Here is a 23,349-nt window from a genome sequence, read left to right as displayed (position 1 = left end):
TACGACTAATTAGTGTCTCTGGTTTCGCGACACACGCTTTGTATATACGTAGATAAATTGAATGATTAATGCCCTTTATCTAGGTTTAAGTCGTTGGATTCGATAATTTAAATTGTATGAAAACTTATGTTAAGACACAGTCATGAATCTTTTTTACGCAACAATTATATATCGTGCTATTTTAATACGTATAAGGTATGGATAAGAATATAATGCTGTCCTCTTATATTGAAAACACTGGGATAATTTCTTCTGTTGAATCTTAATCGATAGTATCGTTTATTATTCATTGAAATTTTATGATCATATGATTTACGATTCACGTAGCGACAATTTTAGTAGCCACTTATAATTTGACGTTAATTCATTGCTACTTCGAGAGATCGCGAAATATGTTTTACTTTCAAGAACGGCTAGAAATAAGTGTTCGGTAAACTGTTGCTGCATATGAAATCACAAGTGATCGTAAAATTTGAATTGCATAACAGTACAGAGCACTATTCATATAAACTCTGTCTAACGTACTTTATATATTGAGGAAATTTATTTTTTTTTCCTTTCTATTTTTTTATAAAACTCACAATTATAATTCTCGTTTGTAAAACGAGAATTTTCCAAGGAGGTTATCTATTTTTCCAAGTGTCAATCAATATTTTAAGATAAATAAAAATGTTCGCAAAGGTTTATTTTATCTGCTTGATAACAGGACTTAGAAAAAATTTTTAATGAGAAAAGACACGAACAATTTGAAATTCATTCTAACGATAACGCCATTCTTATCGAAGAGCAATACAAAAGATTGGAATTTAGAAGAAACGAAAGACAATGGATGCACTGATACAACCGATATCGTAACTATTCAATTTTCCTTTCGTGCTATATATATATATATTCTTATGCTCTATTTGACAGCAATACGAAAACATTGGTATTTATCGAAATTTTCACGTGAGATAAGAGGCATCGTTTGTACAAGGATGCTCGACACACCTGCGTTACTGTAAAACGGTCGTTCGTTTAAATCTACATAGGCGCCATACGGTGCAAAGAACCAATAGAGGGGTCGTCTTATCTGAGGAATGTTCGATAAAGAGTTGGCCGATAATGTTTCTCGGTATTCTGCTATTTTTGCCATAAGGTAAAAAGTTCGAGCTTTATCGAATCGATCGTAACGGTGCTTCCATAACCCTATCGTTTATCGGCGAATTCGTGAATCAAGACACCATATCGATCTTTTCAAGATATCGTGCGATTTTCGTTTGCCTCGATATAAATGTATTGATCAACGATAGGCTGTAATTTTGGGAAATCATTTGTTTTTTCACTTGGAATGATGAAACATCATCTAATATTTCGAACGTCTCGACGATTTTCATCTTTTTTTTCTATCGCGAAAATCGATCGTACGAGATGCGTGCATCGATATCTCGATGATATAAATAACAATATGGCGTCGCCATGGTTCGAAGGTAAAGGATCTTTTCGCGATTGACAATTTTGAAGAAAGAAATTCGATTACTTGTGATGTAAAACGCATTGATTGAAGTTTTTGGTGCATTCGTTGTTATTAGTTTATCAAGAAATAACAAGATTCGATGTAAATAAAACGAAATAAAACAAAATGATACTGTGTACTTTGAATATAACCTCAAATAAACAGGTACGTTTTCTTTAGCTTTAGTTTTATAATAATTATAGATTGGATTTATCCTCATTTTCTTTTGTACCAATTTAAATTGAAGCAAACAACTCAAAATTCCAATTTTGAGTTGTATTTCCAATACAACGTAATAAAATGATCGATATCTCCCGTGTAAATTCCCGTAAATCTAACCGATCGATATGTTTACACGTAACAACTAGCCCCTTCATAAAACGAATCAAATTATCATCTCGTAATACGAATAAATCGATTCGCTTATATCCCTCCGCGTCAGAGCGACAGTTAATTAAGAAACGAAACAAACTCGCGCGTCCGCGAATTGATAATCGCGTTAAGGGGAACGCGTGTGTAACACGCGTGGTCTCGTCCCATTTCCGTGTAGACAGAATAAAAGGAACGGTGGAACAGGAACGATTAATATCGCTCGGATTCGCCATATTATCGACAAACTTCGCGTCGGTGCATCGATGTTACTATACCAGTTCCGTCTACCGTTATATACCGTGTCCACGACGGACCAATGGTAATTTTCGTTCGACGCGAAGACGCGTTCCGATTGGTCGAATACAACGGCAATTAACAAGATAAATTAACCTGGTGAAGTGGCTGTCCCTCGATCTCGTCACGGATTTTTCCGACGATTCGAGCCGGTAAATCGTCTTTGCGACGCAGAGATAATTGCACGCGTCGGTAAGTCGATCACATTTACCGATCGACTGAAATTGTAGAACGTCGGAATTAATTAGTTATGGGCCGGTGATGCGCGGAACCGGCATGACGGTTTGTCTCTCGTGCATACGGTTAAGCGTCGCGAAATTCCCTCCGTTTGGTCGCGCCTGTTTATCGGCCTTAACGTTTTAAGCCGACAGCCGTGAGTTTTACGCGCCACGGACTAAAACCTCTCTCCCCGAACTGCGTATATTCGCGATACACGCGCGAGACGGTATCCCTTTTTATTCGCCGACGAGGCATACGTTTCAAGGAATAGCGTCGTAACACGTGGGAATTTCGGTCATGATCATCCTAAATCTATTTATTGCTGCCTATAAAGATTATTCGTGTTTCGGTGGTGTGATCGTGAATAAGTGGACGAATGATTTATAAGTTCGTTCTTAATGTCGTGTATGGATAGATTATGAGTACTTTAGCTGCGACGTTTGCCATTTGGCAATGCAAAGTATTTGGGTTTCTTCGATTTTATCTGTAAAAACGTAATACACTGGAACGAAATCCTTATATTTTTATTGTTTTTTCAATTTTTTAAATATAGTTAATTTTATAAAAGTACTAGATAGTAAAATATTAAGATTATAATCGAAATATTCCTAGATGAATTCGAATTATGGAAAAATCGTAAAATTTTTGAAATTAATCTCATCTTTTCAAATAAATTTCTTCTCGACGAAAAATCCATGCATGCATAGAAATTGTTATTAAAATTAAAACTTTGGACTTGAAAAATAGTGTATGAATATTTATATAGAATATGTATATGTATATTCTCACATACCTTTTAAATGGAATACGATGTTAATTGTAATTAAAAAAGAATAAATGCCACGAGTTGTGAGCAACGACGAAGAAGCACTCGATGACACGACGGTACTCGGATTTAAGTACCTAGTGCTTAAGAAAGAGAGGATGTAAATGACATAGGTACACTAGACATTACATTTTCGTTTGTGGACACTTTCTCTTCACGATATATCTTTCCCCTGTAAATTCGTTCGGGAATTCGAAGCGCGACACCTTATTCATGGAATCTGTGTCAAAATCACATACGATGAAATTCGAGATTCTGAGACGGATTCTTCGGATGTTTCTTCTAAACGTGAACATTGAATTTTACTTACTTTTTAATTATGTAGCAATAAGTTGTGATTCGTTTTAAATACTCGTGTATTTTGTTCAAGATATTTGATTAAATAATATTTGAGAGGCCTCGAATTTTATTATTTAAATTTTTCCACTATTGAATATTAAATTTCAAATCTTCAACTTTGAATTTTTAATTTTTTATCTTTCAAATATTCAATTGGGTTGAAAATTTGTTAATTTTACGTTTTGAAATTTTAAATTTTGAATTTTTTATTGTAATTGCTCCTCGAGATTGATATATTATTCCAATACTATACGAGTACAATAAATCTTAATTTCATAACATTAACGTCTTCGACTCGTTATTAGAAAGAATAAAATCGCGATAGAATATCATACTTTTGCAATACTTTTGATCGACTTGTGCAACGATCTTTACCCATTAATAATATAGTTTGACATGGAAAAACACAGACGAATGCATCAGCAGGAAATACGGTATGAAAGCTACGTATTTCATTCCTCAAAGAAAACGGTGTGAAATCAGTCATCGTTGCGGGCGTTAAGGTCGTAATTTGTTTCGAAACGTGCCAAGGTATGCGTATTAAAACTGGTATTATTTTTATCCACACTTGATCGCGATTAAATGGTTCTTTATGCGGGATTGGCCACCACGATGAATTTAATTGAACGTTTATAATTAATCGGTTCTTGACACGTTGACTGGGTTCACAGTGTCGATTAAGTGTAATTAGCCGATCGGGTGGATTACCGATCGATACTTTTTAAAAATAATGTTATTTCTCTTGTGCAACGTAATAACGAAATCGCTATTTTCGCGAGCACCGGTTCTCTCATTAAAAATATTAACTGTAGTAGAATTACGGTAATCTGATACATTTGGGACGTGTCGGTTAAATTATTACTTTGTGCTATTAATACGAGAGAAATGATTGAAAAAACGATGTATAGATAGTGCAGTTAATGCGGTTTAATAACACGTTGAATGATAGACGACTTTTGTATATCTTGTTGATGGCGCCATAGCGGTGATTATTTCGTCACGATACGTTGCGATACAGTGGAAATCCGTTTATATGAACTCATTATTTGAATTCTATCTTCTATTATTTGAACTATCGTCGATAGATATTTCACTTACACCAAGTGTCTTCGTGATGTAATATGAATAATAAGAAGCTATTACGAAGATGTTTCCGAATTTGTAATATTTGATTCATAGTTATTACGCATCTTGAAAAAAATATTTTACGAAATTAATGCGAATTCAACTGTGAGTGAAAAATCATAATTGTAACGTATGCTTGTCTCTCGACAAGTTCGTACAATAAATATTTCGTATTTTTCTTTTTTTTACTACATATATATAATTTTATAATTTTCTTTAAATCTCGTGCAAGATAATTATAAGAGGTAAATTTTGAGAATCATTTCTCCAATCCTTTCCAATCCTTTCAATCCGGTACATCGTGAAATATAAATAAACAAATATATTCGTAATGGATGACGTTGTATAATCGTCTATCGATATCGTGGCTTGGAAAACGTGTACAAATATCTCCTCGAGGTAGCCCGATAATCTTATCGATGTCGATCTGTGACCCACTTGAATGATTTATAAAGTCTCGTCTCGAGTATAATGAGTTTTTATTCGCTTTATAAATATATCGAATAGGAGATACGCTCGGTAAGGCTTCTTTTACACAGTGATCGTCCTATTGGGTTTGTATATATATCGATACTCGCCATGCAAGGATGACGTTACTTGCGATTGCCGTGTGAAACAGGCCTAGCCTTCCTAATTATCGGTTTAATTAACGGTAAAGGGTGATATAAAACGATAATATATTTCGATCTATTTAATTAAATAAAACGATGGCCTCGTTTACAGTTATTTACAGCTTGTACGTGCCAAACTTGCAACGAAATCCTGTTATACTAATAACTATCGTTCCCTATTGAAAATTGTTTTCGCGCGTTCACAAACTAACAATAAGTTAGCTGCTTATATTTTCGTATAAATAATTCGCGTATCCAAGCGATATTTAATAGAGATACAACAATAAAAGAAATAATATTAAAACTATTTATTTAACGTAAATGCAAAGATTCCAGCAATATTTCTCGAAAAGAAAAAATATGGCTCGTTCGATACGATTCCAACGTTGAGGAACACGCGTCTTCCACCGTCTCTTTCGATTATCGAGACTGATCAAGATATTCGCAATCGAATTTGAATTTTTATCGATGACACGTATCGATTCCTGTAATTTAAAGGATAAAAGCTCGTGAAAGGGACGTTTAAGGGCAGGCGACAGTCCGCGGAGCGTCGACACGTGCCTCTTTATGCGAATTTACGCGACTTTAACCTTCGTCGTATTTTAGTTCCAGGCGTGGAAACACCGTCAGGTTCGCGTAATGAATTTGTTACCGGCGTCGTCGATACCGGGAATTCATTTGAATTCGAAGACCAAGCGTTTTGCACGCTCACGGTTTCAACTTTCTTGGGGAAAATTCGAGGGAGAGAGATCCTTTGTGTCTGGCTGCAAGTCGCATTTCACGCATACGCGTAGTATTTCTTTTTTTTTTTTTGAAAGTGCAAGCAACAATTTTTAAAATAATTAATTAAATTTAAATTAAATTTAAAGGTGCGACTTTTTAATAACAAATGATTGGGATATTAAAGGACGTAATTTAAAAGATGTTTTTTTTTCTTTCTTCTTCTTTTTCCGCGTTTATCTTTGCAGGAATGTAAAGAAAAGATATATTTATTAATCGATAAAAACCTAAGATTTTTATTAATCGATTAATATCAATATCTGAAAAGTTATTTTTCCGATTAATATCTGAGAAGATAAGAGAGGGATTGACAGTGGAAAATAAAAGAGATTATTAACTGATATTTAATTGAAAATACATAGAGTTAACATGTTGCGATTATCTATATAATAGAAAACGTTACATTGGCTACGAAATATTTATTATAACATTTTAATATCCAAATATCTTTGTAAACAACTAATCTTGACACAATTCCAATCCTAATCGCGTAGAGTTTTTGCACAAATTGCGAAAAAATCTTTTCAATCACAAAAATTCGTCATTCAAAAGCTAACGATACTTTCGTTTAAAACTTATGTATCGCATAATTTTCGAGTACATCTTGGTGAACATTTATTTTTAGGAAAAATTCCCCTTTTTCAATTTCGCGTTATCCCGTGGATCGTAATCGCGCAACGATCGAATCAAGCGTCGAATAATTTAAATTACGCCATGTTAAGTAGATACACACGCGTGGGAAACTTAGAAGAGGCGATTATTATGAAGACGTTCATGGTAAGTTTACGAGTTTCATCCTTAAACGGGGATGCCATTAAGCAGCTTGACCGATAGTACACGTTACGTGCAGCCTTCTGCAGTAACTAGTTATCGGCCCAGCTATGTAGACAATTTTTCGAGCATTAAATAACACCCCGTGGAGGATAGACTGCGATGCGATAGCTATTCGGAAGATCGCAGCTAGAGATATCGGGAGAGAAGGGAGAGAACCGTCTTGGAAAACTCGAATCGCTGCTCGAGGAGAATAAAATTCTCGTAAACTTTATTCTGAAAATCACTCTGCTCCTTTTTTCCTTTCATGGATATTTAATATCTGTTAATATTTTTTTTCTTACGAATAAGTATACAGATTATTTTTAGTATTTTCGTGTCCGTTTTCCAAAAAATGATAAGATCGTTTTTTGGAATGTTTAAAATATTTCTTCGAAATATCGAAATCGAAATATCGACACGGATAGATTGAAGACGAAGTTTTGGGTATCCAGAGCGTAAAGGGTTGATAGATTCTTCGGCTAATTCTTAAAACATGTTTCCTCGAAATATCGAATACTTATGAGTTTTTGAACTAATTCTTAAAAGATTTCTTAAACACATGGATAATTAAAAGTGAATAATACAGCACGAACGACTTACTTAAATTACATTCCCAACATTACATCGTCTTGAAAAATTACTACACTTCGCAACAACTATCACCACGAAGATATATCCGTGCTCTTCCTCCCCTAAACGATAATCTTCACATGAAAAGTTTAATCGTACAGATAAAATATTATATTCTATAAACAACACCTTATTCCAACATTCTCCCTCCACTCTGTATAATACGTTTAAAAAGAAAGGAAAATAACACGCGTGCGGCGCACACGTTAATTAATTAACCAATTAATCAATTAATACGAGCGCATTCGTAAATTCTGAGCCGGGTGAATAATTAACATCGCGTGCTGCATCTCGCGTTAATATCCGTTTTCGCATAAGTCTCGCGTATCGTGTCGCGTTGAGAATTAATTCCCGTGGAAATCGTGTGTCGGTGTCATGGAACGCGTTAAATCACACACTGGCCGTGCAAACGGTCGCTCGCGGGCCGTTTTTCGGTGTGTATTGCCGGAAAGCTGGAAGGTAAATTAGCAAGGATTTTACGATCGAAATGATCGAAGGGTTACGAGCGTTTACGTGGCAAGCACGATAAGCAGCGTCGTAAATACGATTTACCACGGCTCGGCACAATATGATGTTTTGGCACGCCTTGTTTAACCGCTCGCGCGTTACACCGTTTTGACGAGGAAAAATTACTCGCCATTTTATGCGGGCACCGGCTTGCTCGCCACCGTCGTTTCGCTCTTCAATATCGGATCAAGGGTGATGCCTGTTGTCATTTATTAACCACCGGAAGCTCGTACTAAATTAATTGAACCAGGCCGCGTTTCCTTCCATAATTCCAAAGTTATCGATCATCTTTCTTCTCGTCGAAAATGTGTAACGAAGCTTCGAGTATAATTATGGCGATGTGATAATTAATAAATAGTTAATAATTAATCACAGAGGTTTGTAAAAGCTGGAAATATTCGATCACGATTCATCTTTTTATATTTTTATTTAATTTAAAAAGAATCTAATAATATGTATATATATATAAAATTTTTGCGAAGGAAATATCGAGCTGTCACGTCGAATAAAAAAAAAAACAATCGAGGAGAAGCAAGTCCTTTTTTCTTTTCCACCTTTTTGAAATCAAAGTCGATACTTTTACAGACGACCTGGTCCCTGCTTCATTTATTATCGGGCCCGAGAACAAGTTCAGCGAGCAGGAAACGCATAAATAAGAACGTCTTTATTATTTCCAGTTATTGATAACGAAATTCCGTTCGACGACGATTCGTTGGAAGGTTTTAAATCACGTTGGCGATAGCGTGGACGGTGTGGCATCAACGTGTATATGGAAATGAGAAAATTGGCCGTGGGGTTGATTAGACATGCGTGTACAGCCAATTTTTCCGTACCACGGATATAATCCCTCATTGGGCGAATAACTTTGATGCGAGCAGCGATCGATTAAACACATGTACGATGCTTGATAGACGCGTAATTAGCAGATACCAGTTCCCTATCCAGTTTCCCTAGACAGTTTCGATACTGAATTACGAGCAAACGAATTTCTTCTATCCTTGGCGCGAAAGTGGGACGTGGTCACGATTGAAAAAATACAAAGAAATATAAATTCTCTACGAACGTATCGATACGAACCAGCTATTCCACTCACGCTTGTCATATTTGTTTTTGCCTGTTGTCTACAAATGATACCTTACCGATGGGTATTTTGTAATTAGTGGATATTAATGTAGTTGGATATTTTATATTTTCTTATGTATCTATGAATTGGAATAACATCGCCAGAACTATTCTCTGATTTAAATCAACTCCTTCTTTTCTTTTTTCTCGAAAATATCGAAGGATAGGAAATTTCTGGGGTGGAGTGTCGCGTAAATTTGGCAGGTGCGTCCAAAAGGTGATTTAGGAGAGTGGAGGGTCCGTTCGAGGCTCGATTTCGGTAGCCTCGGGTGAGAATCTCGAGGATTGTCCCATTATTCTTCGAAAATTACAGGACAGTGGGAATGAAATGAGCCGATAATGTTGGAACGCGTATAGCTTCGAGCACAAAGGGATTCGGGTGACTTATTGCGCGATGCTAATCGATCCACTCCGCGTGTAGGCGGAATCGCACGAAAGGAGATGATAGTTGGCGAGCCGCCATCTTTCTTTCGCAACAAACAGCGTTTCACGCATTTTCTCGTTTAATCGTACGCATATCTTTCCGAGGTGGAATGGAAAGTAAAACCTAAATAATTCAGATCGATATCGAGACCGATATAAATGCAACTCGTCCTCTCTTTTTAAGAAGCGAAAATCACCTCGCGATCCATTAATTAAACGAATATCCCGCGTGATTAATTATTCGTGACTCGAAAAGAAGGAAAGAAATTGGCGAAATCTTGTTTTTGTTTCGAGCGTTCAACGTGTAAGTTAATTGGCCGACGAAGATCAATACTCGCATCGAGAGTCATTAGCGAAAACATCGAGCTGAATGAACTTCAACGACGACTCGCCACACTCTCCTTTTCCTTTCAAGGACAATGTCGCCGCGGGAGAGGAGAAAAAAGGGAGGAAACTTGGCCGAGATTTCTCTTCGTGATCTCGGTTTGGCGCGGACAGAGGACGCAAGGCCGGTGATTTATCCCATTTTCGGAACTGTTTCTCCGAAGAACAACTCCTCCGCGAATGGTATTTTCTCATTTTTGCGGGAAAACCTGGAGAAAAGGAAGAGATTCAGGAGGAAGGAGTTGTTCAAATTGCATAATGTTCTTTTTCCTTTGGTTTATCGGTTTGGAAATATGTGGGAGAAAGGGAGAGATGGTTCTACATTTCTTTTTTAAATATATTACACACGATGGTTTAATTTAAATGATGGCACATTCGTCGATGAAATTATTGGAACATTTTTCCTCTAGAATCTTCTTTGTCGTTCTGGAAACTCTATAAAAATGTATAAAGCTCTATGAAAAAAGTCTATAAAAATATTATATTATATTGCTCCCGTGTAAAAGAATGATACAAGTATTCGATGAAAATATATTTGCCATTCTTGATAACGAGACGATCAGTTGAAAAGTTAAAAAAGAATCGCGATCCAATAATCGATGCCATCAATTTCAACGAGCGATTCTTTCGTAAAATAACTCTTCTTCTTACGTCTTTCCTTTTTTCACGTCTTCCCTTTTACTCTGGAACATGTAAAAAAATTCACGGAAGGCGAATTCCAACCGCTTTCACGAAACCTATAAACGTCCAAGGTAGTTCTTCTCGCTCGTAAAATCGAATTTTTCCCCTCCTCCTCCTCTTGTTTTGCCATCTCTCTCGCGTGAAATTCGTGAGTTTTCCGCGTGGCCACGGCGTCGCCATGCCTAACAATAAGTACCCCAAAGACCTCCAAATTACCGTCGTAAAATTAGCAAATGGTAAACGACTGGGCAGCCGACCTCGCCTTGTAGAAATTTGTCATCGCGTCGCTGCACAGCCGGCCTGCCTGTAATTTAGACGAAATCGTTTCAAAGCGTTTCGAACGCTTTTTACCTGCCCATTTCATCGATACCTTGATTCTAAAAAAACGATCAACAGACGATTTAAACCTTTGCGAAAAATTCTCTCAACGATAATTAAAGGTGATAAAAATAGCGTTGAAATTCTGCTTTGAATTTCCATTGACGTATCTAAGTGATAAGTGCATGATTATTCCACAATGAAATGGCTCTAATTACGTTGAAGAACAAGCGCGTAAATCATTTTTATGTATAATCGTACGAATTATATTTATAAATTTATTAAGTTATATTAAGATAATCTCGAAAAAGCGAAACGTACGGTAAAAAGTTGTAATTTTCGAAAACTTTGGCATATGTTATTCCGATCCTCATTCTGGATAAATCAGACAAGTGATCGAAATACGTTCGACTTTCGATATTAATTTACACCAACGAAAAGATATGGCGTCCAGAAAATATTCGGTCGGGAAAAATAAAATTTCCGCCACAATTTATTCTAAAACTTTCGGTTGAAGTGTTTTTCGCGTTTAAGCACGTAAGCGCGGCAGCCATCTTTAAACTGTGCGTGCGGAAAAGGGATATTCTTACGCGGTTTCCTCAACTAAGTTTGGATTTCTCCACACTTCTCCACACTAACAATAACTGCACTCACTATATCCGTAGCACGTTCGCATGCATAGCATTTTGTTACGAAGCATCGAAACACTTCCAAGAAGTCAAAGTGTGTTGGAATGTCACACATTTCCGACATTTTTTTCCTTTTTTTTTTAATCCCAGGTTCCGAGGCAATGATAAGAATAAGAAATGGAAGGGAGAGAGATTTGGTCGAGCACGGACAGGGGGAGGGGAGAGATGAATCGTTAAAATCGTTGGTGAGTTCAGATTACTAATTGAACGAATCAATTGTTTCGTGGCTATCTGAGGGCCGATCGGCCATTGAAAAGCTTTTAGCCGCGGTGTAATGGCGGCCCGGATCGATTTACGAACGTTTATTAGATAAACGTTTGACGGGTTGGTGGACACCTTTCACCTCTTCTCCTGGCTGAAATTCATACGCGTTTTATTGCTCGTAATGATCGTCGATAATTATAATCAAGCGTGGATGACGCGGTTGTTGAAGATATTTTGCGATAAACGTGAGATAATGGAAGGCCACGAATGATTTATTCGGTGAATGAGGATAGGTTGCTTCATCTCGAGGTTTATATTTCATTCGTGTTTAGAATTCGTTAAAATTCGCGAATTCGAGGCTCACTTCTTTTGCAATATTTCGTAACGGGATGGGATATTTTGGATCTCAATGGATCTTTTAGATTTTAGTTGAAAATTAAAGATTGTTAGGGATATATAATTTTATTATTTGTATTATGCAAAAATTGAAATTGTACGTTTTCAGATATTACGCAAATTTTAACAATTTTGCTGTATATAAGGAAAACGAAGGAATTAGAGTTAGATATCCGCTATATTTACTGTTATTATATCGTAAATATTTATACAAATTTAGATTTTAATATGAAATTTTACTCAGAAATGAAATTGAAATAAAGATATATACTACAACATCGCGTAACTTTGAAATTATTTCTTTTAAATATTTCGCAAATACGATAATTATTATCGCTCGTATAATATTGAATAATCGTTGATCATAAATAAAAATTTTTTTACGTCTCTCTGCCCATCCAGCGGACCATTTGTCACAACGATCTATCGTCACGACTAATTTCCCCTTGTTTATTCAAATTCTCGTTACTTTGAATTAATTGTCACGTGTCCTCTGAGAAAACGTTTATCTTGGCTTATTCCTGATGCAAGATCAGAGTCAAAAATTACCAGGCCGCTGTATTCCCATCTGATACAACGTTCACCCGAAAGAGTCGATGTTTATTTCGAGCCCCTCGACTCCGAGGAATGCTCAAGAAGAAAGAAGGGGTTAAGAACATAAGTCCAAGGGGCGTGAGATCGATACGGCTTAAAATAAATGCCTCTCCATGAATTTCACCCTTTCACGCCTTCCTACTTCAGCTAGTTATTAACTAGCCAAACGATGAACGATATTCTTCGTGAATTTTAATTTTCAACATCTTGATACGTTAAATTTATTATTACGTCGCAAAAACATTATGTGATCTCGTTTATATTAACATTTTTTTTTTTTCATACTTCAACTTCTCGAAAAGGGAAAAGAGGAATTGACGAGTCTTCGAATATTTATACAAAAGTTTGTTTTAGAATTGGAGGGTTGAAAATCATAGTGCACGTTCAATTGATAAAATATGAAACTGTAATGTAAATATGCTGGTACGAGTTATTTCAATATGCATATAAAAGTTATTTCCTTTTTCAAAATAATTTCCACGCGATTTATACCACTGTTATTCTCACTTCTCATTCGTATAAATTTATTTAAAAGACTTAATCAAAATAAAAGATTGGAATTTTGTTTTGAATCTAAATAACTCGATCCACGAAAGGTAAATCTTTAATGTATGCATATATGTCAAGCTTTGACGTAACATTTGAAGACAAAGTACCAAAGCATTAATGTTCCACGATTTGTGGAGAAAGAAACATTTTTCCTGGTTCTGCGAGGATTCTCTATAAAAGAAAAATATGAAAGACATTATTGCTGACAGTAATTCATAAAAATATCGACTCAACCTTGAAAATTTTCATACTTTTACTTCGGCGTTTGTTAAAATGTTTCGATTTTAAATATCTACTTGCGCAAATGAAACGGTATTATTAACCGCGCAAAATATTTTATTTTATTCATATTACATATTTTTTCCTCCCAACAAAATTCTTATTCGTAGTTGGGAAACATTTTCGTTCGATATCATTCCCAATGAAACGTGTTCTTTGAGAAAAATTCAGAGACGTTACGCAGCCACAACCGTGTTGAATAGCAACCGTATCAACGACCCACGTGAAAATGTATTGGTCGAGTGATAATTGTTGTTGCGATTATTTTCGCAGTTTGTAATAAATGTATCGGGGTGTTGCAAAGGAATAAGAGCAATTCCGATGCTTTATGACCCGAATAAGATTTTTACGGGAACGAGAAATGTTAAAAGAGCGCGGCCAGATTAGTTGTAAATTAATGCTGGCGCCAGAATTCATTATAGCTTATGACTCATTAATACCGCTACATTTCTCTCCCATAAACAGTGTGTATATTTCTCCTGAACCGTGACTGAGCTGTTTGACATTTCAGATCTAGCAACCTGATGCGGTTGATTGTTAACAAACCCGTCTCTCTCCATTAACGCGCTGTCTAATGCGAACTATCATAAATTGGGATTTAAAACTATATATATACACATATAAACGACGCTTTACATTCGCCTTATTATCGTGCAAATTTTGTTTGGGATAAAACAAACATTGAAAGCAATTATAGGATTCCATTTCTTGAAATTCGACGAAGGAAAATTTCATCGAGGAGAAACGAATCGGATTCTCTTTAACCAGAATTATTAATCCATAATATACAAGTGAAAATTCAATTATTTACCAGACGACATCCTCGCGCGTTAGAGTTCTCCTAAGAACTCCTAGAACTCTGATTAAGATAAGTGTCGTGTCAATATGGCTAACTCTCTTTTTAACAATTCGCTGTTAAAACACACGCGTACATCAATAATCTCGAGTATTCGTACTGCAAGCATAAATACTTGACGAAACAATTTGAGACGAAATAAGAGACACTGATTATCGATCTCTCTCTCTCTCTCCTTTCCCTTTTATCCAACCACGTTCCAGCGAGCGTCGCCTCCACTTCAAAGCTGGTATTCCCTTCCCAAAATCTAATAGCCAAAGGGGCCGAATTAGTATAGTTATCGGCCCCGTTCAAACATCTAATTATGGGAAATTCCCACACCTTATGGGCTGCGCTATGTAGAGATAACGAAAGAAATAACACGGAACGATGAAACGTAAAGATGTTTCATTTTGACGCCTGCACAGATTCCCTTTTATCTTAATTAAACCTCCATCGCTCTTCCTTTTGTAAAAATAAAATCCCCTTTGCGGCTTCGAGGCCCTATGCGGATGGCCATCCCCTCCTTCGAGTCTTCTCTTCGACCGAAAGTCACGAAAAATCCGTCGAAGCGACCTTAGAAAACGTGGTTAGGGAACGAAGTCGGCAAACAGGTCGCATTTAGTACAATTATCGCGGGATTCGTCTTCCAGGAGCAGCCCCTGTGGGAAGATTGTCCACCACGATGAACGATACGATTCGATGCTGAAACGATTTCGTTGAGCGGCTATAGTTTGTACAGTTAATTATTGTATCCCAGGATATATAATACACGTGAAATATTAATTATGATTGTTCGATAATTACGCTAATACATCATCTTCTCCCTCGTGCTATGGATAAGAATATATATATATATCTATGTCGAATATCAAAGGTTAACGGATTGTCTATCAAAATCGTGATCGATTATTCTTCCATTGTTCTCGATTCACATTACGCAAATACGTTTCTACCGAAACTTGGTTACCCGTTACGCAAAAGTTCACAACTCGTGAAACACCCGTGTAACCCGTCAACAACTTTTATCCATAAATCGATAAACATCCATTTACCGAGCTACGTTTCATATCGATGATCCAAAAATGCGAACAATACTATCGTGACAGCGGAATGTCGTAACGCGAATTATTCAGCGCCGATATCTGGCGTATCCGATCGGTCGGAAATGAGAATAAAGACGAAAAAAAAAGAGTGTGATGAAAGAGAATACTAATTTTGAAAGGCGCTCGATTGAAAAGATTGGATCGAGTGTCGAACGAGAATGATATCCCCTTCGTTCGAATTTCCATACGAGGGGAAATTTATAACGTCACGTTATTCTCTACTTGCACTTATTTAAATTGAACGACGATCGAGGTTACGTCGCGTGATCGGGCTCTCCGCCAAAACTAAGCGTACGTCATACGTGACGTCGCGTTACCCCCACTCCTCATTGGATATTAGGCAGAGGTCACGTGAGCAAACTTTCACCGAGCGTCGAGTCACGTGACGCGTCTCTGATATATAAAGGGGAGTGGGGATAATGTGACGTCATATATTGTTCTCCCGCCGCAGGGGAATCGCGTTAGTTTTAACGACAGCAGCGTGCTGTCCTTGTCCGACAACACTGGTTATCAATGAAGCGAGAGAAAAGTCGCGAAAGGTAGTCCCGTATTCTGCCGCTCGGACCCATCTAAAAGTTAAAACGTTGTAAAAAAAAAAAAGTACAAGGCGCGATCGTCGACCAGTCGGCCCACAGCTGTAACAAACGTCCAGATATTATCTCGCCCCGTGTAAACGCATATTGAAAAGCGGTTACGCGCTTCGTTAACCGACGTGTACATGTACAGGGTGTCCGAGATGTTACAACTTGTAACGAAGGGACGATTCGATTTATTTTCCATGTGATTTTATGCTGGGGATTATTTAACGAGTGCAAAAGTCCCTTTTTCTTTTTATCGATATTTTAGCGTACTTTCCACCCGTGTAAAAAATAATATTTTATATCGTCACATTGGACACGTTCCTCGTAAGTATGATGAGATTCTCGTAATTTGTTGCTTTATGTACGACTTGCTCTCGATATCGAGGCTCGCGTTGGACTGGATCGGCTATCACGTTCCCGGGATAGGGGAACGATCCACGACTCGTCTTCGAGGATATCGTGGACAAGTAGCGGCGATGGAAGAGGCGTTGCGTGATCGAAATTCCTAATCGTCGACTTGTCGGCTGATTTGATATTCCGCGCACGATGCGCGGAGGGAATCGTCTCGTAGGTTGGTCTCGGTGTTAAGGAAGCCGAGAAACGAACACGACTGTATGTAAAGAATTCGTCGAAGAACGCGTAGGATTATTTAACGCGGGCAGATTCTTAATTGACGGGTTGCTTCGTTACGCTGGTTGTCGAGGCTCCACGTGGTTTTCTTTTCTCTCCCGTCGTTGTTACGGAAGATTGTTATTTTTTTGAATTATTGATCGCGTTATCGGTTTACAAACTGGATCTCTTAGTCGATGAGTTTGATAAGTATGAATATTTATTCGGGAAAAACTGGTTCAATCGGTTTCAATCCGTTTCTACGTTCTCTCTTTTCGAGAATTATATCTAACGTTGGACGATAAAAATAAACGGGTACACGAAACATTTTTTACTCTCTCTCTTTCTCTCGCCGGCTTGATACTGCCTCGTCTCATTTTTATTGCTCGAGATGAGATAAATTTCGAATGAGATAAATCTACAGGTTCTTTTCAATCTTTTTAATCAAATTTTTCGCATATAAGATTAATCAACAAATCCTATTTTAAATTATCGTTCATAATTACAATTAAATTGAATAGAAATAAATTATTATCAAATTAATTTCTAAAAAGTTTCGAGAATAATAATAATAATAAAACGTACATAAAAATACACGAGATCCTGTCTCACTTCTAAAAGTATTCTCCAAGCGAAAGGAGAATAACGGTCCGAAATTTGATTGAAAGAAAGAAAAGAAGAACATCTCTTCCGATTCAATCATCCCATCCTTTCTACAATTATCTCTCAGAAGAAACTCACGGCTGTCTTCATCTGGCATAGAGCGTGAAATCGTGGAAAGCTGGTTTCACGGATCCTCGATGGGGTTGTCGTTGTTGGCCCCAGAGGAGGGGGGAAGGCGATGTCGAAAAAATGGCCGGTTTCTTAAGCGCCAAGCAGGTTTACGAGACGTTTATTTCCGCTCGGTTGGCGATCCACCAACCGTATCAGAGAGACTCACGGTGGCAGCTCTTCGTCCGAGTCCTTGTCGCTCGTAAATCTCGCGGCCAACAAGACCAAAGGATACGTTTCGTGAATGAGTTACCGGACGCCTCGGTGCATCGGCCAACACGAAATTGGCCCTCGGCTGGCTTGGCCCGGGATCATGAATAAATTCTTCTTTTATCCTCGTGTCGCTAATGGACGCGATACCGACACCCGGCTGCCAGTCGCCCTTTCGCGCTCCACCCTTCAATTTCTTCTCCTTTTCTTTTTCTCTCTCTTCGTGCGACCAATACCTTCGATAATTTTCCACACGATTGGATGTAATAGAGAGAGGGATGTAATAATGGAAGTCGACGTTCTGGAAAATTATATAAAAGTCGTGTCGAAACGCGTCTCCATCTTCGAAAGCTTCCTTCATTTTTATGTAAATATGCACGCGGAGGTGTTGTACATTCGAACTTCAAAAAATTGACATTTACGATGGCAAATAAGTTTCAATAATTTCTAGTCGTTTGGGACCACTCTCTGAATGAAAGTATTATTGATACGTTTCGAGCAACACTGTGTTAACGTTATTTGCGCGCACACAATGTGATTCGAGTGTTGCAAAGGAGTAACAGTGAAAATCGTAATGGAATACTAATGGCAGGTTTAAGTAGCGAGTATATGAGTATATTAAACGTGCGAGTCGAAAAAGACAATGGAATCGGGGAAAGTAATACCGTGCGATTATAACAACATTCATTTATGACCATTGTCTTTAACATCTTCATCGCCTGTTTATCGATTCATTCGAATCGCGTGTTTATTGAATCGAAGAGAAGATAATTTTCTCGATTCTTCCATTTTTCTTTCTTCTCCTAGAACAAAAAGTCTACCGATTCTCCCAACTACTTCGATACGAACAAAATCATCGAGGATTCCATTAAAGTAAACGCAATAAAAATTGACCAATCGATGGAGAAAATCGCCATTTAACCTTCTTCGCACACGTACGATCATCTCTGCGAAATAACTCGAACACTGTTTCAAGCGTGAAAAGTTGATCGGCGATGGCAGCAAGTGATCATCCGTGTCAAACACGGTGAACACGGATCCAGAGAACCTACTGCCGGTAAATCCTCCCTTGAATAGCGAAGCTCCTCTGGAGGAAGAGGATATCCGGAGTAGTAGCTGTGGGAGCATTATCTTACACGAGCAGACAGGCACGTACAAGAGGAGGGGGTGGTCTGGAAACAACTCACTCGACCTGATCCGAGGCCGGCAGGCATCAAGAGTTGCCTCTCTCCGTTTGTTCGTCTGTCCGGTTTCGTCGGCTGGTTTCGTCGTTGGTCCTGGCCGACCGTTTGTCGGCTGTCGGCCGGGATGATCCTTAACGCGTGTTTTGACGCGATTAGTGGCCACGGTTCGTGAACAACGTGGCCCATTGTTCCCTGGCCCGCGTGTGAAAACCGTTTCGTTTCGACGTTTCGCTTCTGCTTCCCAGCCACACGTTACGCGCCAATTATTTATTATTATTATAGGAGGGAAGTTGACCCTTAATCTTCGTGAAAAAATTGAAAGATTAACGCGTAATCCTGCGAGATGATGATAAGAGATCTCGTTAGAATGTTCGGCTACTTGAATGTTATTTTATACTCTTTTCTTTGGAGGAAATTTTAGTGAATTATAGATTATTTTAGAATGCTTCGTAGACGAGGAAACGTACTGGGAGATTGCGTGAATATAAGTTGGACAGATAAACGTGATAGATAAATTTATAGATAAATATATAGCGTATGAATGACAGGTTGGACGGAAAAAATGGAAATATCGTAAAGCGTTATAGCCTTCAAGTTTAATAATAACGATAATATATTGCGCTTGTTGCACGATTATTTTCATTATTGATATTACTTGCTTTCAAAATTTCAATCGTTTCGATGCGAGACCTGTCCAATCACCGTCGCGCGAAAAGAAAATTAAATATATCAATTTGCATTAAAATTTCACTAACGATATTACATTGTGCGAGAACAACTTTCCACCGTGTATCGCTGTGTTATTTCTTCCTCTCTAATTTAATTTTACGTTCCGCCGATCGTTCAGTTTGCACCTCGTTACTTCTCCCGCCTCAGGAAATGAGCCTTTCCTACGAAAGAACAAAGATCGACTTCCACGAAGGAACGAGGTACAAGTAAATCGAGACCGGGACCGCAATAAAATCCAATCACGCGTTCGATTCGTTGTTGTCGCCCGATCTTTCGAATAACCATCAGTCACGAGTCATTAGAAACCGATCAGTGTACGTATTTCCAGTTCCTCCCCGGCGTATTTTCCAAGCTAATCGGCAAACAAAGTGATCCAAAGCGCGTCCACTTTATTCACCACCCTCGAAACGGATCTTGAATTCTTCCATTCAACGAGATCGAGTGTACAGCAAACATCGATATTAAATAAATTCTCGAGCTTTTGTTTATCTGCACCAAGAAACTTTGGAACTCGAAAAATTATTCGAATAAACACGAAGCAATTTTTCATCCAAGAATCGGCTACTTTATTAACGACCAATATTATTTTTCTCTTCCTCGAAATACCATTATCTGCCTGATCCCTGTACACGTATATCTATCTCTTGGATATTTATCGAATTCGATCGAACCAGTAAACCAGCTGATAACGTACGATCTGTCGTTGGAGCGGGTGTGCAATTGAGCTTTTTTTCCTTCTTTTTACACCCGCCAATCGGCGCCAATATAGGTATCCGTCTATCATGGGGCGCCGATCGAGCCAATAAACGATCGGCTACGATCGTTCCCCGCGTTATTTCACAGCGACACGGCCACGAGTGATTGGTAGTTGGAACGGAGGCCGTATTTATCGCCGGATCGTTACACAAACAACGCGGTCACCTTGCATAATTGGAGCCGGGGGCGGTGGAAGGCTCGCGGTTTTCCTCAAATCCACTTCCGCCTTGGCCGACGAGAACCGATTGATTTATTGGTTTCACGTCCGGTTAATTATTATCGTATCGGGTCGTTATCTCTTCCTTATCTCTATATTCGTTTCGTATCGATAAATAATTGTGACCGATTGTGACTCGAAGGGTTGATGTCGACGAGAGGAAGTCGTTTCGATAATTAATTTCTTAACAGAAGGTCAACTTAAGATGGCAATATTTTTAATTATTTATATTTCTTTCATCTAATGGATACGTGTATGTATATTTATATATCTATCCAGCTATTAATAATTTAAAATAAGAAAAATAAAAGCGAATCCGTGACTTTTTAAATTTTCTCTGGGAACCGGAATGTTTTATAAATGAATACTTCCGTTACGGTATATACGAATGACCAGCGTAAAACGGTGTAGTTATCAGCTTGAATTTCCACGAGTCAAACAATGGGTTCCAAGTATCATCCGTTTACTGCTGATATTTTGTCTACGTCCCTTGAGTAGGTATAAACGTTGCTCGAGTCGTGCCGCATAAGGCATAAATCATTCGAAAGGACGCTTATACGAGTATACGCGTTTATGCGCTTCACTCTCGGTGTATTGGGGGATGTGTAGAGGAGCGTGCGAGCGTGAGCAATAATTATGAAACCAATAATCAAACGTATGTGTGCGTAATAGATTGCGGATGTTTGCACAGACAGAGAATTTTTCATTTTAACTTATTGTCTTATCTTTTTACATGTCGTAGTAAGTTACAACGATCCCTGTAAAATACCAAAATTGACGTAATTTCTAGAATATTTTACGTATCAATGGATTCAAGTATCCCAAGACTACTTTCGTTATTATACCGAATATTAATATAAATCTCTGGCGAGGGCAATTAATCCAAAAATCATCCACCCATCCCGACGGTTCGACGCTCCATTGTCGTTTCCTGTTCGATGAGAGGGAAAAGGGAGAAGAAGGAAAGAGAAAATGGTTCGATTATAACGCTCTTTCGCCGATAAAATGTCGTCTCGCCGCCCCGTCATCCCGGTTGACAGTGCGGTAATTGAGACGCGATTTCTCAGCGATAATCCGACAGGTAAATTACTCCAGATACGTGTATAAGCCGTTTGGTGAACCGACCCTCCGAGTTCCGGCTCGTTATATCTATCTCGTTCCCTGCTTTTGGTAACATCTTGTAATAACGCGAGTCGCCTGCGCGTGTCAAAACGATCGAGGGATTAACGCCGGATCGAGAACAACGTTGCTCGTTATCGTCCCCGTCATTCATCGCAAACGAGATCTCGCTTTACGTTCCGAGTATTATACCGCTTTCTTCGCTCTGCCAATTTCAAAGAATTCGAATGAGATGGCGTGTCTACGTAAATATGTACTAATTTGGTCAACCTTCGTACGTGTTTGTCCCCTCGATGGAAATTCTTGTGGAATGCTGCGCGCTTCGCTATGGATTAGGAGGTACTCTTCGTCGAAAGAGCTCGAGTATTGATACAATGTTTCCTGTTAATTTGAGTTTTTATTTTTATTTCTTTTTGGGAATGGTTGCATTAAACTTGTAATTTAAATAGGTAAATTTTGAGATGTAAAAACGTATGAAACGGCTACGAATATCGAGAAGCGTTAAAAATTTATTGAATAATAATGATAATGATAATAACAGCATGATGGATAAATTTCTTGACTCGATCACTTTTGTGAAATCTGACGTTACGTTTCGTGGATATTTGTTCGGGATATATCAAGTGTACAAGTTTTTATTCGATAAGAACAATTTGTCGATTATGAGGAATATATGGTTGATTGCTTTCTAACATATTGGAAGGAATATTCCAATTGATAGAGATGTATATTTCGTTTCTACAGCACGCGTATACGCAATACATTTACGCATTTCTCGTTTCATTGGGGTAATAAAATTTGGTGATTATCATACGAATGTTAGTAGGAAATATTATTCACAAGGACTGGATATTTATGAAAATTTATGTCTTTATATCTCCACACTGTTAACGCGTTACGAAATTGATATGATTACTATGTTTTTCGTGATCATTCCATCAAACGCATTCTCTCTTACGTACAGTCCCGTCCACAAGTCATCCAACCAACGAATTCGTTAATTTGAAACGTAAATTTATCAGAAATTTTTCAACGAGAATTTGAATTTCTCGAATCTTTTTATAATTCCTTCCTTCTTTTCAGTTAAATTAAAGTATCTTACAAATCTTACAAACGGAATTATTCATTACAAAACTACGATTATTCGACGAAAATTATAAATTTCAGGTCGCAAGAAAATTAAATAAAGTCACTTGATCCTTCTATCGAGGATAATAACGAGTGAAAAAACATTTTTTTTCGTCCAGCGTTCATTTTAATTTGTTTCCAATAGCGCAATAATTATTAAACACGTTTTATAAAGACTGTACACGCGCATAAGCTTCGATGTGTTGTCCGATATTTTACCGACATTTGCCTCGTTTTGATCGAAAGGAGAAAGCAGCGTCAAGATCGAATTATCGAAAACGATTTATTCGATTCCCGATACGATTTATATACACGCACCCGATTTCACGTCGATTACGTCGGCGGCGGGCCGAATTTTAATGCGAAAATCAAACGAGACGCGATTTAAATTAAACCTCGTTCCACCGATCAACAAATTGAGAAAGTCGACAAATTGTACGATATTAAAAACGAC

The 23,349-nt window shown here is 37.8% G+C and overlaps 1 protein-coding gene across 2 annotated transcripts in view; it reads left to right on the top strand.

The window, feature by feature from the left end:
* Nucleotides 1–23,349, top strand: part of LOC107996139 (uncharacterized) — a 101,387-nt gene that overhangs the window by 6,979 nt on the left and 71,059 nt on the right. The window contains exon 1 of one of the 2 annotated variants that reach the window (XM_028665052.2): nt 1,140–1,660. The exons of the other annotated variant lie outside the window; for it this stretch is intronic. The gene's annotated coding sequence lies outside the window, so the exon portion shown is untranslated. Of the gene's footprint in view, nt 1–1,139; nt 1,661–23,349 lie in introns of those variants that run through there. 2 annotated transcript variants of the gene reach the window in all.

This window comes from Apis cerana, linkage group LG6 (genome assembly GCF_029169275.1).
Source record: "Apis cerana isolate GH-2021 linkage group LG6, AcerK_1.0, whole genome shotgun sequence".
Classification (NCBI taxonomy): Eukaryota; Metazoa; Arthropoda; class Insecta; order Hymenoptera; family Apidae; genus Apis; species Apis cerana.
The sequence above is the reverse complement of the archived record's forward strand: the minus strand, read 5'-3'. Positions and strand labels throughout refer to the sequence as shown.